At 50.2% G+C, this 15,530-nt stretch overlaps 1 protein-coding gene across 2 annotated transcripts in view; it reads right to left on the minus strand.

Annotated features, from left to right (window-relative positions):
- PHF2 (PHD finger protein 2) overlaps positions 1 to 15,530 on the minus strand; it is a 66,682-nt gene that overhangs the window by 35,156 nt on the left and 15,996 nt on the right. The window lies entirely within an intron of this gene.

The raw sequence follows: 15,530 nt of genomic DNA on the forward strand, positions 1-15,530 counted from the left end.
AGGCCGCCCCACACCTGCTAGGGCAGCTCTGACTTTTACAAGAAAGAAACTCCAGGAAAACTGCCAGTGCAGCCACACTGTGGGAAACCTCTGCCAGTGAGAACATAAAAGCCAACCATTTCCACGGGATTGTCTGACAGCTCCTCACACACTTACAGACTCACCCTGTGACCAGGAGCCCTGCACCCCATAGAGCAGGGCCTTGACAAACCCATGCATACAACATCCGGCACAGTAACGAAAAGATGGAGGCCACCCAACGTCCACCAGAGGACGGATGGACAAACCGACGTGGGCCGTCCACGCCACGGGGTCGTCCTCGGCCTTGACAGGGATCGGGCGCTGGCCCTGCTATGACACGGATGTGGCCTATGACAGGAGCCAGACACACAAGGTCACAGATTGTAGGACCAGCTGGGGTGCCAGAGGCTGAGGAGCGGCCGCTGACTGGGCACAAGGTCTCCTCCTGGGCTAAAATGTGTGCGGATTGGGCACAGCCTGTTTTTGCACAACAGTGTGAACTGAACACCACTGAGGTGCTCACTTTAAGAGGGGTGGTTTCACGTCACATGAATTTGATCTCAGTCACCGACACAGAGGACCTGCCTTGTGACAGTGGCACCCGATCACCGCCACCACTGACCATTGTCCTAAGGCCAGCCGAGTGCTCGCCCTGCCTCAGGCAGCTCCAGGGGCCCCACGCCGGTGAGCCTGCAACCTCCCTGCAGCCACAGGAGGATTGTCACTCGCCTGTGGTAGGAGAAGCCCAGGTGGCCAAGGGGGGACACGTACCCAGACCCCAAGCGCCCCCTCGCTGGGTTCCCTATCTCCTGCCAGGTGAGCCCTCACAGCCCCAGGGTCCCCAGACGGGGCTATGGTCTATGGTCCATGGTGACAGGAGCGGAGCCTGAGCCCAGAGGCCCCTGGGAAAGGTTCCTGAAAATACCAACTGCACCCTTCATCTTAGAATGTCAACAGCAGCATGCAGGCAGCGTGAAGAGTCAAACGTGGAAGATTAAGCCGTCATGAGCCCACCGCCAGGCCACACTTACCTGCTCCGTGATGCGAAGTGACTTTCACACAAGCAAAGAATTGCAAAGGAAGCCAGAGCAAAGGAGCTGAGACGGGTTCCCAGCCAGTGGCAAACTCCGAAGTGCCCACCTCGGAACACAGGCCCCTCCAGGCCCCGGCGTGAAGGGTGATCCCTCCATGGAAGAACCGGGCAGAGCCCGCCCCACTAGCCACCCAGGAAAGGGGAGCTGGAGGCACATGAGGCAGCGATTACCCCATAAATCCAGCCACGCAGACATGCTGAGCTGCTCCTGCCACAGGTGGAGGCTCAGGTAGATGCTCAGGAGGCAGCAAAAAGCCCAGATCTCCAGGCCTGCCTTCCCACAGGGCCCCAGGGAGTCCCCTCCTCCCGCTGGCGCCATCCCCACCAGCGGCCAGCTCCCTCCTGTGTCCTCGGGTCCTCCAAGCCCCAGACACTGCCCCACCCACAAGGAGGAGTCACCCACCCACCAACCCAGCCCTTTCCCTGGGCCCCTGCAGCCCGCTGGCCCCTCTGTTCCTCCCTCCCAGCCCCCAGCCCCCTGCCTGCCCCAGAAAGGGCCCTGTACCCCCCAGCCTGCTCTGTACCCCCCGGGCCGCTCTGCACCCCAGGCCCTGGGCCAGCTGGCCTCAGTTTGCTCATTGATCAATCAGAGACCACACTGGCGTGAGGTGGGCAGAGATGCATGGTAAGCCCCCATCACCCATACCCACCAGGAGCCACATGCTGTGAGAGCCAGAGTCCTATAGATGTTTAGGACCCAGAATCCACACCCAGGGTCCACAACCCATGTCCACGCCCCAAGTCTACACCCCACATCCACCCTGTGTCCACACCATACGTCCACACCCAGAGTCCACACCTCAGGACCAAACCCCCATCTCCACCTGGAGTCCACACCCCAGGTCCACCCCACTCCAGGCTACCTGGTCACTGGCAGCCCTGAACAGACGGCCCATCTGCCCTCATGGGTCTGCCTCTGCTCCCGTGGGAATCCTGGGGACCCTTGGTCATCACAGACTCCTGCCTGGCCTGGCCACAGGGACCCCTGGGACACACAAGGTGCCGACCCAGCACACAGGATTTCACAGGCCCCAGGGCCCTTTCAATAGGTCAGGGGTCAGGGGTACAGCGGAGCGCAGAAGAAATGGGGGCTGTGGGGATGGGAATCCACAGGCCTTCTCCACCCCACTGGATCACCACCCTCTGGTCCCACATGTCCGGAGCCCCTCATGCTCTGGAAGGCCCACAGCACAAACCCATGTGATGGGGTAAGCTGAGGCCCAGGGGTTGCCGTTCCTGCAGCCAACACTGCTCCCGCCCCAGGCCTCTTTACAACAGCAGCCCCTGGGTGCGCAGGCCTCAGCTGAGCCACGACCCGCTATAGCTGCTGGGTTCAGGGTGTCCAGATGAGGGACAGGGAAGGGTGGGGGTATGGGTCCCTTGTTCTGCGCAGGACACCTTGGGGCTGCCCCTCAGCTGGGTGCTGGCGCCATGGCCAACCTTCCTCCCCTGGGGATGCCAATAGCTCCCCCACAACCTGTGGTGTGTGTCACCTCGGGGCCCTGACTGCCAGTGTCTGCAACCCGACCCTGCCCTGACCCTGCCCCGGGAGCACGTACCTCCATCCGACCCTGCCCTGGGAGCACCCCAACCAGGACACACTTAATTCCCCACATTTGGGACGTGGAACCCACGGCTCACGGGAGTTCTGGGTGGTGAGCCCTCCGCCACGGCATCCTCTCCAGCTCCCGGGGATGGCCTGTTCCTGGAACCACTCGTTGGTTTGACCATCCCAAAGTTAAGGCTTTCCCAGCGCATCCTGAGAAATTACCTGGGAAAGCACCCAAAAACCTAAGGAACAACAGCCATGGAAAAGTCGTGAACATGCTCTGCCCTGAAGCCAGGAGCCAAGACCCGGAGTCGGGATCCAGGGCGACGGCCTGCATGGCCCACACCCCGGAGCGCGGAGGTGCCCAGCTGTCCCCACGGCCGCAGTCCCAGCATCAGGAATTGTCACATTAAAGCCAAACACAAGGCAACTGCATCTCATGATCATGACCGGGTGCACCTCAGGAGATTCAGGGGGCAGGTGGGGGGAGACAATCCCATTGGACAGGCGGAGGGTGGGCCCCACGGCCTGGAGGAGCCCCAGCACCCAGGGAGGGAGGTCAGCGCCTATGGATACCACTACGAGGTCTTTTCCACATCTGCAGCAGGGCCCCGGAGGCCTAGCCTGTCCCCCCTGGAGAGAGGCAGGGCCTGGTGCGCCACGGAGGCAAGGAAACACCTGACTCAGCCTCTCCATGGAGGGCGGGCATCAGGCATGGGAGCAGGCCCCAGGGCTGTCCACACTCCAGGCCCAAGCAGGGGTTCAAAGGGACAGGGACAGATCCCACCTACAGGCCCTGCCACCCTGTCCCCGTATCACCACTTCTGTATATGGCAGTGGGGAGGGGGGTGGCCAAGGGCTGGGAACCAAATGAGAGCAGCTGTAGTGCCTGGGGGAGCAGGGGGAGGGAGGGGAGGGGGAGAGAGCAGGGATGGGGGAGGAGAGAGGGAGGGGAAAGGGAGAGGAGAGGGAGGGAGGAGGGGAGAGTGAAGGGGGGAAGGGGGTAGCGGGAGGAGGGTGAGTGAGGCAGGGAGTGGGGGAGTGGTGGGGGGCACTGGAGGGCAGGGCAGGGCCACAGGAGGGCACGAAAGCCCTGGGAGGCCAGAGCTACCACAGAACCTGTGCGGCCCTGGCAGCAGGGACCAGCGGGCACAGTGGCAGTGTCATGGGCTATATCTGCTGAGGGCAGTGCCGCACGGACGGCAGGCCGGGAGCCCACGGCCACAGGGTGGGCCGCAGGCAGGAGTGCGGTCCACGGAGGCCACCTCAGAGCCCACCAGGGCCCCAAAGACAGGGTCTGTTTGCACCGGACTTTCCACATCCTGCAGGCCCCTGGGGCCCAGGTGGGGGTGGTGGTGACAGCTGAGGGAGATGGCAGGGGGGAGATGCAGAGCAGGGACCCAGGCCTCATGCCCAAGGAGGGGGGAGCCCACGTGGCCCCAAGCAGGGTGCAACCCTCGGGGGAGTCCTGGTCACAACCGGGGCCCCAAGCGCCACAGGTCACCTGGGGTGTGCAGCCATGAAAGCACAGTCGGGGGGTGAACATGTCAGCATGTGTACAGCTTGGCTTGGGGTGGCATGGGGCTGCAGACCTGCTTCTAAAGAAGAGCTGAATACCTCTTCACGCACCCACATGGACCCCGACATGGAAAACCCTCTCTGGAGGCCCTGGCATGCACCATCCTCCTGGTGGGGAACCACAACCGAGCTGCAGCTGTGCGTGAGGGTGCACATGTGCCTGTGTGTGTGGTGTGTACGTGTGTGTACACGAGCATACATGTGTGCGCGCATGGGTGTGAGTGTGCAGGAGTGTGTACTCGCGGGTGTGCCTGTACTAGGGCCTGAGCTCTTTTGACCACTGGCCCAGAAGGCAGTGCAGAGGGAGGATCACAGTTTTAGGGGCATGTGAGCATGAGTTCTGGGGGCGTCTATGACCTAAGCCCAGGGACCCACATCCACAGCCAACCCCAAAATGATTAAAGACAACGGAGGTGCCAGGAGCTCAGTAAGAAGAAAGACAGCAAGTGGAGGGGGGGGGCACAGCACTGATAAACTAGCCAAGGACCAGGGACCCGAAGGGGAAGGGTGGGGGGCAGGCCCAGAGGCCCAGAAGGGGGTGAGGGGCAGGACCAGGTGCCTGAAAGGGGGTGGGGGGCAGGACCAGGGGCCCAAAGAGTGGGGTACACAGACACCTGCAGAGGCAGCACGTGTGGGTCACAGGCCTGGTTCCCAGCCGCAGGCTCCGGGGGCAGAACCACATCCACCCTGGGAGCAGCAAGGGCTGGGGCTGAGCAGATGCATCTGCTCCCAGGTGGTCCCATGGGAGTCCCTTCCTGGTGTAGCCTCTCAGGGGTCGGAGCTCCCCGTGGGGGGACCGTGTCCTCTCCCTGGGGTCCCAGGCTCCCCTGGCCAGACACCCTATACCTTACTGCTCATGTGCCCTGAATCCACAGTTAAACTGCATGGCGGTTTTCCTATTACTGCCATCAGACAGTGTTGATTTAACATAAACCACTTCTGTAATCCTGTTCTGACATTTTTTTATTTTTTAAGTTCCAGGAGGAAACTCAGAAAAAAATAAAAAAGGAAGCGATCCCTTTCAATTGCGGGGGGTAGGGGGGCACAGCCTGCCCTCAGAGGCTCAGGTTCGAGCTCGGTGGCCGTGGCTGATCTGTCCTAAGGGTCAGGGCTGGGGAGTGGCAGGGACCGGGTACACCTGCCCGCGCAGGGCCCACCACCTCCTGAGGCACAGCCGCATGTCCTGAGCTCTTCTCCTGGAACTGCACACCTACACACCTGTTCTAAGGCAAAGAGCAGGAACACACACGGGCTTGATGTGCAAGGTGGCTTACCTGCGATTACTTAAGAGAGCACAGCGAACCCCCAACCAGGACCTCAGACCCCTGCCTGCTCCTCTCTCTGAGCAGAAAGTCAGGCAGCCACTAAAACGCGGATTGTCCCTGTGTTTGAATCTCACCAGTGAAGACCTGCACACACGGCCACCCCTAGGGCCCACTCCAGTTCCCAGATGGCATGTGTGTCTCCCTTCTCTCTCCCCTGTAGCTTCCTGAGCCCCCAGAATGGAATGTGTTTCCTTCTGTAAAAGTCAGAGCCCTACTTTTATAGCAGGCTCAAACGGCTACCTCATGCCTCTCCCTCGCTGCCCCCCTCCCATCTCTCCCAGGTCCTGGTAACCCATGCAGAAGGCCTCCTGAGCTGTGCACCCTGCAGGGAGGCTGGACACCCGGCTCCAGCCAGCTGAGGGCCCCTGGGTGTCCTCCAGGGAGCCTGCTTAGAGGGGGATGCCAGGCTGGCAGGATGAAAGAGGGGCAGGTGGGGAAGGCAGATGCCATCATCACCACCATCCTCATCACCACCACATCATTACCATCACCACCCTCATCAGCATCATCACCACATCATCATCACCACCATCACCACCATCTTCACCAACATAACTATCGTCATTGTCACCCAAGAGCCCAAGCCACTCACACAGACTGAACTGGAACAATGCACTCCTAAGGCTGCTTTCTTAAAATCTTACTCCTAAAACATTTAAAAGCACCAAGCCACACCTGCAAGTTTAGTTCAGCTAAGTGGTGCAGAGAAGTGAGGAGAACACACAAGGTCACCTCAGGGCTGCCTCTAGGCCCCAAGGGAAACCTGGCCCTTTTCACACTCCAAAGAGACACAGCGAACTGGGACACCTCCCAATGGCCCTCCCAGGGGCCCTGCCACCAGCCTTATGAAGGCAAAGATCCAAATAATTCCAAACGATGAAGACCTCCACCAGGAGTGAAAAAGACCATGTACCCAGCCCAGTGGCTGCTCCCTGTGTGGCTCGGGTGAACCTCACCCCAGGTGTGGACTGCATGTCAAGGGTATGCTCAACAGGAGGAAGACAGGGTTTGGCTGTGGAAAAAACACCGCCTGAGCAGTGATTTAAGTCATGCCTTTGAGTAGACACTTCACAGGAAAAATATTCATGGCTTTTAAACATGGAAAGAGACGCAACAGCACTTGCAGAAAGACGTGCCATCCACATGCGAGAAGGTGCATCGGCTGCATGGCCCGGGGGGTCGCAGGGGGCTTGGTGGCATGACACACGGACAAGCATCCCCATGTGTCCTCAACAGAAACACGCCGGCACAGAAAGCTTGCATACCCTTGTCTGTGGCCCTCCTCCAAAACAGCCCAGGGACACAGGTGCAGGTGTGAACTGGGCACTAACAGCAGCAGCAACCAGATGTCCACCCATGGACAGCTCAGGGAAGTACCTTTAGTGCCAAGGAGTGCAGATTCTACCCTTGCTGACTCAGGAAAATCTCTGGGATGCACTGAATCTTCCACTGACATGCAGTGATCTCTAGAATACACCACTCAGCAAAGCGCATGAGTTGCAATGAGGGCATATGGTGCACACCTATGTTTTGTTGGGTATTGTTGGAAATGCGCAAACATGCTCCTCTGTGACCAGAATGTTCTGAGAAGACTCAGAAATCTGGCCCCAGGGACACCTGAGTATCTCAGAGGTTGAGCTCTGTCTTCGGCTCAGGGTGTGATCCCGGGGTCCTGGGATCGAGTCCCGCATCAGGTTCCCCACAGGGAGCCTGCTTCTCCCTCTCCCTGTGTCTGCCTCTTTCTGTGTCTCTGTGAATATATAAATAAATAAAATCTTTACAAAGAAGAAAAGAAAAGAAACCTGGCCCCAGTGACCATCTCGAGGACTGGTGGTCCGCAGGGAGGGTCAGACTTATCATCACTGGAGAAACAATTTTGACTGTTAAATGTTTTCCTATGTGTGCATATTATTACCCCCTTCAAAAATTTTAAAGAACTATAAACACAATAAACTGATTTGATTTAAAGCAAAGCTTTTGGAATTTTTTATATGTACAGCCTATTAAAAAATACTCTTCTGACTCTAAAAAATAAACCTGTAAAGAATGCAGGTCAAACAAGTGCTGATCCTTGCTCATGGTGCACGGCCCACACTTTCTGAGCGCGGCTTTAAGTGGTCAAGGAGTCAACACTCCTGCGTTGTCAGAGGTGAAACGGACTCCCGGCAAACACCCATCCTGTCCAGCCCCCTCATGTGTGCGATAAAGATGCTGAGGCCAAGCATGGATGCCAGGCCTACCCGGCCCACGGTCGCACCTTCTACCAATCACGGTTGGTGCCATTCCGGGGCCCCGAGGGAGGAGGGAAGCATCCGAAGCGCTGGCACTCCACAAGTAGGCCCCCAGAGACCAATCACACCTCCCCACAGCAGGCGGGGACTGGAGGTCATCTAGTACGACACGCCAAACAGGCCCTGATGTGCGCAGGGACACAGCACAGCACCCCAGGGAGGCAGTAGACAGGCGTGGGGACCGAGGGGCAGCCCCTAGTCAGCCCTGCCAGGAGCAGAGACAAGAGTGTGGCAGCCCCAGGGCAGCACAGGCCCCCTGGCACCTCATACATAAGCATTGAGCACCGTCAGATCCCCTGAGGTTTCACAACAATCTGGAAGTGCACATCTTTAGGTGAAATCTCCTGATTCTCACATGTCACAGCTAACAGAACTGTTTTCAAAAACCCTGGACAGGGCAGCCCCGGTGGCTCAGCAGTTTAGCACCGCCTTCAGCCCAGGGCATGATCCTGGAGACCCAGGATTGAGTCCCTACGTCAGGCTCCCTGCATGGAGCCTGCTTCTGTCTCTGCCCACCCCCCCACCCCCCAACCCCGTGTCTCTCATGAATAAATAAATAAAATCTTAAAAAAAACCAAACCTATGAGGTATCTATTAAAAAAAAAAAAAACAGATGGACCAACATCAGGAGCCCAACAGCCATGCTGCTGGCAATTTGCCACCTCTGGCCCTCCTTCCCCAGCGAATCACCTGAGCAGCGCGTCCCCACCTCACCCACCTGAGGCTTCCTCCACTGCCTCACCTCAGGGTGTTGAGATCCCACCCATCTCAGAGGTCTTCAAGCATCCCCTCCAGGGCCGGGCCTCAGTGGTGACATCTGGGGGCAGCCCTCCTCCCAGCCAACACACCCTGCCTTCCGGCAGCCCAAGGAGCACCATATCTGTCCTCGGAGACTCTGGGCCTGGGGCCTCACTGGGACAGCCTGCAGAACCACCGGCACAGCCCAGGGCCTCAGAAACAGCAGGATGACTGGGGCAGGGGAGGAGGCTGCCCTGGGCACTGCCGCTCTGGGCCTCCCTCAGCACCCTTGTCCGTGAACTATAGCGAGAAAAGCTGCCCAACAGCCCAAAAGCTGTTCCCCCCTGGGAACAGCAGAGACAAAAAAAAAACCCTCACAAACCAAAGTATCCAACGTCAGGGGAGCTGTTAGGTCAGAAACCACCTAATGGATCACTATGCACCCAAATGTTTACTGACAGGAACACATTTATACTGCAATAGAAGGAAAAGGCAACCAACTCACCCAGAAGGGGAGCAAATGTGCGCCTCTAGGTGGTGGCATATAAGGGGACAGTTTTCTTGTCTTTGAAGTGATTTTTTGCAACAAAAAAAACTTACAAGACAAAACATTACAAGGCATACAAGATAAAAATACAAGTCTGATGAGGCAGAGAAAGCATAAGAACCCAGGTATCACAGAGATCTCAGAATGATCAGATATTTAAATAACCAGGGTAAACATGCTGAGGGCTTTAACAGAAAAGGTGGACAGCATGTGAGAGCAGATGGGTGTGTAAACAGAAAGAATGAAACAAGGAAATCCCAGCAATCAAAAACAGAGCAACAGAAAAATGCCTCAAGGGCTCATCACTAGACTGTCAAGGCCAACCTAAGAATCTGTGAGCTTGAGGGGGCGCCTGGGGAGCAGTCGGTGAAGAATCGAACTCTTGGTTTCAGCTCATATCATGATCTCAGGGTCCTGAGACTGAACCCCGTGCCAGGGTCCACAATCAGCAGAGAGTCTGCTAGAGTCTCTCTCCCTCTGTCCCTTCCCCTGCTCATGCTCTCTCTCTCTCTGAAATAAATAAATCTCTAAAAAAAAGAACCTATGAGTTTGAAGATAGGTCAACAGAAACTTCTAAAACTGAAGAGCCAAGAGGGAAAAGGAAGAAAAACACGAACAGAATGTGCAGGGAGTATGGGACAACTGTACAGGAATAACACATGTGTGCTGGCCAGGCCAGAAGAGACGAAAGAGAGAGGAAATGAGGACAGATCTGAAATCATAATGGCTGAGCATTTTCCAAAATTGGGTGACGGGCTCGAAACACAAATCCAGGAGGCTCAAAGAACACCGAGCAGGATAAATGCCAAACAAATGCCTCGGCATATCACATTCAAACTGCAGAAAATCAAACACAAAGATAAAATCTTGAAAATACAAAAATCCAGAGCAAAGAAAATACCTTATCTACAGAAAAAGCAAAGGTAAGAATTATAGCAAACTTCTCCTTAGAAACTATGCAAACAGGAAGAGTGGAATGAAACATTGATAGTGTTGAAAGAAAAAAAAATACCAGCCTAGAATTTTGTATCCTGAAAAATTATCCTTCAAAAGTGAAAAAGAAACAGACTTTCTCAAACAACTGAGGGAAGCTGTCACAAGCAGGCCAGCCTTGCAAGAAATGTTAAAGAAATATCTTCAGAGAGAAGGAAAGAATATAGGTCACAAATTTCGATCTTCATAAAGAAAGGAAGAGTGTTTGAGAAGGCATAAGTTATGAAAACATAAAATATTTTGTTTTTCTTATTTTTACTGATGTAACAGATAATAGTTTGTGTAAAACAAACTAGCAACAATGTATTGAATTATAGCTTAGAAATAAATGATAGGAAAACAGCACTTATATGAGGACAGAGGAAGAATCTGGGAATGCAGTGAGGAGCTTGCACTGCCCTTAACAGGATATTTGCAAGTGGGCCTGCGTTAGCCTTAAGTATATATATTGCAAATGTAATGGCAACTGCTAAAAAAGTTAAAAAAGAAGTATCACTGATACACTAGAAGAAGAGAAAGAAATGAAATCCTGCAGAATGCTCATTTAAAACTAGAGAAGGCAGAAAAAGAGCAGAAGACAAAAACCAAAACAAAGAATAGGAGCAACAAATAGAAAACAGAAATAAACATATAGGTATTAATCCAGCATTATCAGTGGTCACTTTAAACTCCAGCAGTCTGTAATACAAATTAAAAGACAGTCTCTAAGGTTGAGAAAAAAAGCAAGACTCTACCATACACTGTCTAGCAAAACCCTGTTTTAAATATAAATATACATAAACCAAAGCATGCTTTAAACATAAAAAATATAGACTAAAAGTAAAGATACGATGTGGGGAAAAGGGAAGAAAAATTCTCTACGCTTTCTACTCAATTTTGCTGTGAACCTAAAACCAATTTTTTTTTTTATAATAAAGGTCTGTTAAAAAATAAATAAAAATTTAAAAATTTAGGGATGCCAGGGTGGGTCAGTGGTTAGGCGCCTGCCTTTGGCTCAGGTCGTGATCTCAAGATCCAGGATCAAGTCCCACATTGGACTCCTTGCGAGGAGCCTGCTTCTCCCTCTGCCTATGTCTCTGCCTCTCTCTCTCTCAGCCTGTGTCTTTCATGAATAAATAAATAAATCTTTAAAATAAATAAATAAATAATTTTTAACTGAGGAAAAAAGTAAAGGGATGAAAAAGTTATACCATGCTTATAACTAATCAAAAGAAGATCAAGTAACCATATTAATTTCAGATTAAGTAAACTTTGGAGCAAGAAAAATAACTGGGATAAAGAGGGGAAATAGATAATGATAAAGGGGTTAATTTTACTTAATGTGTATGCGCCTAATAACAGAGCATCAAACTACATGAGGCAAAAATTAACAGAACTGCAAGGAGAAATAGACGACACTACCATACTGGCAATTTCCACATCCTTTCCAACAACAGATCAGCAGACAAAAATCAGTAAGAACGTAGCTGAACTGAACAACACTATCAATCAATTAGATCTAATTTATATTCATAGAATACTTCATCCAACAAAAGCAAAATAAACATTCCTTTCAAGCTCACATAGAACATTCATCCAAGAAAGATCACATTCTGAGCCATAAAACACATCTTAACAAACTTAAAAGAAAACGTACAAAGGATATAGTCACAACCCAACAGAATTACACTAGAAATAAGTATCAGAAAGATATATGGAAAACCCTAAAACACCTGGAGATTAAATAACACACTTTTAAATAACACAGAAGCAAAAAAAGTTTGAGGAGAAATTTTAAAATATTTCTAACTGAATGGAAATGAAATACTTATCAAGATTTGTGGGATGCAGTGAAAGCAGTGGTTAGAGGGTGATTTATGGCATTGGATGTGTATGTTACAAAGGAACATCTAAAACCAGTCAGCTCCACTTTCACCGGAAGAAACTAGAAAAAGAAAAGAAAATCCAAAGTAAGCAAAACACATAATGAAAATTAGAGCAGAAATCAATGAAATTGAAAATACCACAAATAAATAGAGAAAAGTCAAGGAAAGCAAAAGATGATTCTTTGTCTGTATCCAAGTTAAGAGAAAAAGAGAGAAGACCTAAATTACTAATATCAAAAATGAGAGAGGGGCCATCACTACAGATACCACAGAAAGGATACTAAAGGAATTATTATAAACAACTATGCCCACATGTTTATTTTTTTAAAGATTTTACTTATTTAGTCATTAGAGACACACAGAGAGAGGCAGAGACATAGGCAGAGGGAGAAGCAGGCTCCCTGCAGGGAGCCTGATGTGGGACTCGATCCCAGGACCCCGGGATCATGCCCTGAGCCAAAGCCAGACACTCAACCACTGTGCCACCCAGGTGCCCCTACGCCCACACATTTAATAACTTACAAGAAAAAACCTATTCCTTGAAAGGATTCAATCTACTAAAACTTACAGAAGGAAAAATAAATAATCTAATTAGTCTACATCTGTAAAGGAAATTGAATCAATAATCAACAACTTTCCAAAATGGAAAATACTAGGCCCAATGGGTTCAATGATGAATTTTACCAACATTTAGGAAAGATATTATACCAATTTTCTATAATCTCTTCCAGGAACTAAAAGTAGAGGAAATACTTCCTAACTCATTCTATAAAGCCAGCATTACCTTAATGCAAAGCCAGATGAAGGTATTTATAAGATATTGCAGACCAACATCTCTCGTAAATATGGAAGCAAAAACAGAGCACCCCGGTGGCGCAGCGGTTTAGCGCCCCCTGCAGCCCAGGGCGTGATCCTGGAGCCCTGGGATGGAGTCCCATGTCCGGCTTCCTGCGTGGAGCCTGCTTCTCCCTCTGCCTGTGTCTCTGCCTCTCTCTCTCGTTCTGTATCTCTCATGAGTAAATAAAATAAAAAAAACTTAAAAAAAAAAAAGAAGCAAAAACTCTTCTACAAAACATTAGCAAATCAAATTCAACAGTGTATAAAAAATGTTATACACCATGACCACTAGGGATTGATCCCAGGTATGCAAGGCTGGTTCAGTACTCAAAAACCAATTAATGTAATCTACCACCACACAAACAGGGTAGAGAAAAAAAAATATGACCATATCCATAGTGCAGAAAAAGTATCTGACAAAATCCAACTTTTGATAAAAATTCACAGCAAACTAGAAACAGAGGGGAATGCCCTCTACTCCCTCCCTCTGTTCCAAAGAACAAAGCTCTACAAAACTTACAGCTAACACCATCCTTAAAATGAGAAACTAGATGTTTTTCCAGTAAAATCAGGAACAAGACAAGGATGTCCACTCTCACCCCTCCTATTTAACTCTGTACTGGGAGCCGTAGCTAATGAAATAAGATAGGAAAAGGGAATAAAAGATATGCAGATTGGGAAGGAAGAAATACAACTGCCTTTGTTTGCAGATGACGTGAGTGTCTATGTAGAAAATCCCAAGCTGGGACACCTGGGTGGCTCAGCGGTTGAGCATCTGCCTTTGGCTCAGGTTGTGACCTCACAGTCCTGCAATAGAGTCCTGTATCAGGCTTCCCGCAGGGAGCCTGCTTCTCCCTCTGCCTGTGTCTCTGCCTCTCTCTCTGTGTCTCTCATGAATAAATAAATAAAATCTTTAAAAAAATGAATAAAAGAAAACCCCAAGCAAACGACAAAAGCTCCTGGAGCTTTAAGTGATCAGAGCAAGTTTGTAGGATACAAGGTTAATACACAAAAGTAAATTGCTTTTCTCATTCACCAGCAATGAACATTGGAATGTGAAATTAAAAAACATATACCATTTACATTAACATTTTTTTTTATTTTTTTTTTTTATTTTTTTTTTTTTAATTTTTATTTATTTATGATAGTCACACACACACAGAGAGAGAGGCAGAGACACAGGCAGAGGGAGAAGCAGGCTCCATGCACCGGGAGCCCGATGTGGGATTCGATCCCGGGTCTCCAGGATCGCGCCCTGGGCCAAAGGCAGGCGCCAAACCGCTGCGCCACCCAGGGATCCCTACATTAACATTTTTTTAATTTAAATTCAATTTGCCAACATACAGTGTAACACCCCATGCTCATCCCATCAAGTGCCCTCAGTGCCCATCACCCAGTTACCCCATCCCCGTCCCCACCTCCCCTTCCACTACCTTTTGTTTCCCAGAATCAGGAGTCTCTCATGGTTTGTCTCCTTCTCTAATTCATTTACATTAACACTTAAAAATATGAAATACTTAGATATAAACCTAACAAAATATGTGCAAGATCTATATGAAGAAAACTACAAGACTCTGATGAGAGAAATCAAGGAACTAAATAAATAGAGCAGTGTTCTATGTTCATGGACAGGAGGACTCAATATTGTTAAGACATCAGCTTTTCCCAACTTCATCTGTAGATCCAAAGGGATCCCAATTAAAATTCCAATCAACTTATTTCATGGGTATCAACAAACTGATTCTGAGTTTATATGGAGAGATAAAGACCCAGAACAGCCAACACAACACAAGAGTAAAAGATCAAAGCTGGAGGACTGACCTTACCCAACTTCAAGACTTTCTAGACTGCTACGGTCATCAAGACTGTGGGGTTTGGAGGAGAGAGTAGACAAACAGATCCACAGAAAAGAACGGAGAGCCCAGAAATGGATTCCTGGAGATACAGTCAGCTGGCCTGTGACAGAGGAGCAAAGGCCATGCAATGGAGGAAGATGGTGCTGGCATATGTGGTGTGGGCCAGACACCCACATATGTGTGCACATATGCACACACATATACACACATATATACACATGCACACTGGATCATCCAGACACCCACACATGCATGCACATGCACACACACAAGCACACACATATACACATATACATATACATATGCATACTGGATCAACCGGACATCCACATACACTCGCACACACATACCACACACAAAGAATGAGAACACAGATCTAATAGCTTTACAAAAATCAACTCAAAATTGATCCTGGACCTAAATGCAAAATGATAAATCTCTAAAAGACACAGGAGAAAATCTGAGTGTCCTGGTGTCTTTTGAGGTATGATCACTAAAGACACGATCCATGAAAGAAAAAAACTGATATCCTGAGCTTGACTGAAATTTTTTTTTTTTTTTTGACTGAAATTTTTTTAAACTGCTCTGTGAAAGATGCTTTTAAGGAAATGAAAAAATAAGCCACAGACTAAGTGAAAATCTTGGCAAAACATGTATCTGGTAAATGACTAGTATCCAAAATATACAACTCTTAAACACACAATAATAAGAAAACTAACATCTCAATTTAAAAATGGGCAAAGGATCCACAGACACCTCACCGGAGGAGACAAGCAGACAGCAAACAAGAGCATGAAAAGATGTTCCACGTCGCTGTCATCAGGGAAATGCAGATTA

The sequence above is a fragment of the Vulpes lagopus genome, chromosome 2 (genome assembly GCF_018345385.1).
Source record: "Vulpes lagopus strain Blue_001 chromosome 2, ASM1834538v1, whole genome shotgun sequence".
NCBI lineage: Eukaryota > Metazoa > Chordata > Mammalia > Carnivora > Canidae > Vulpes > Vulpes lagopus.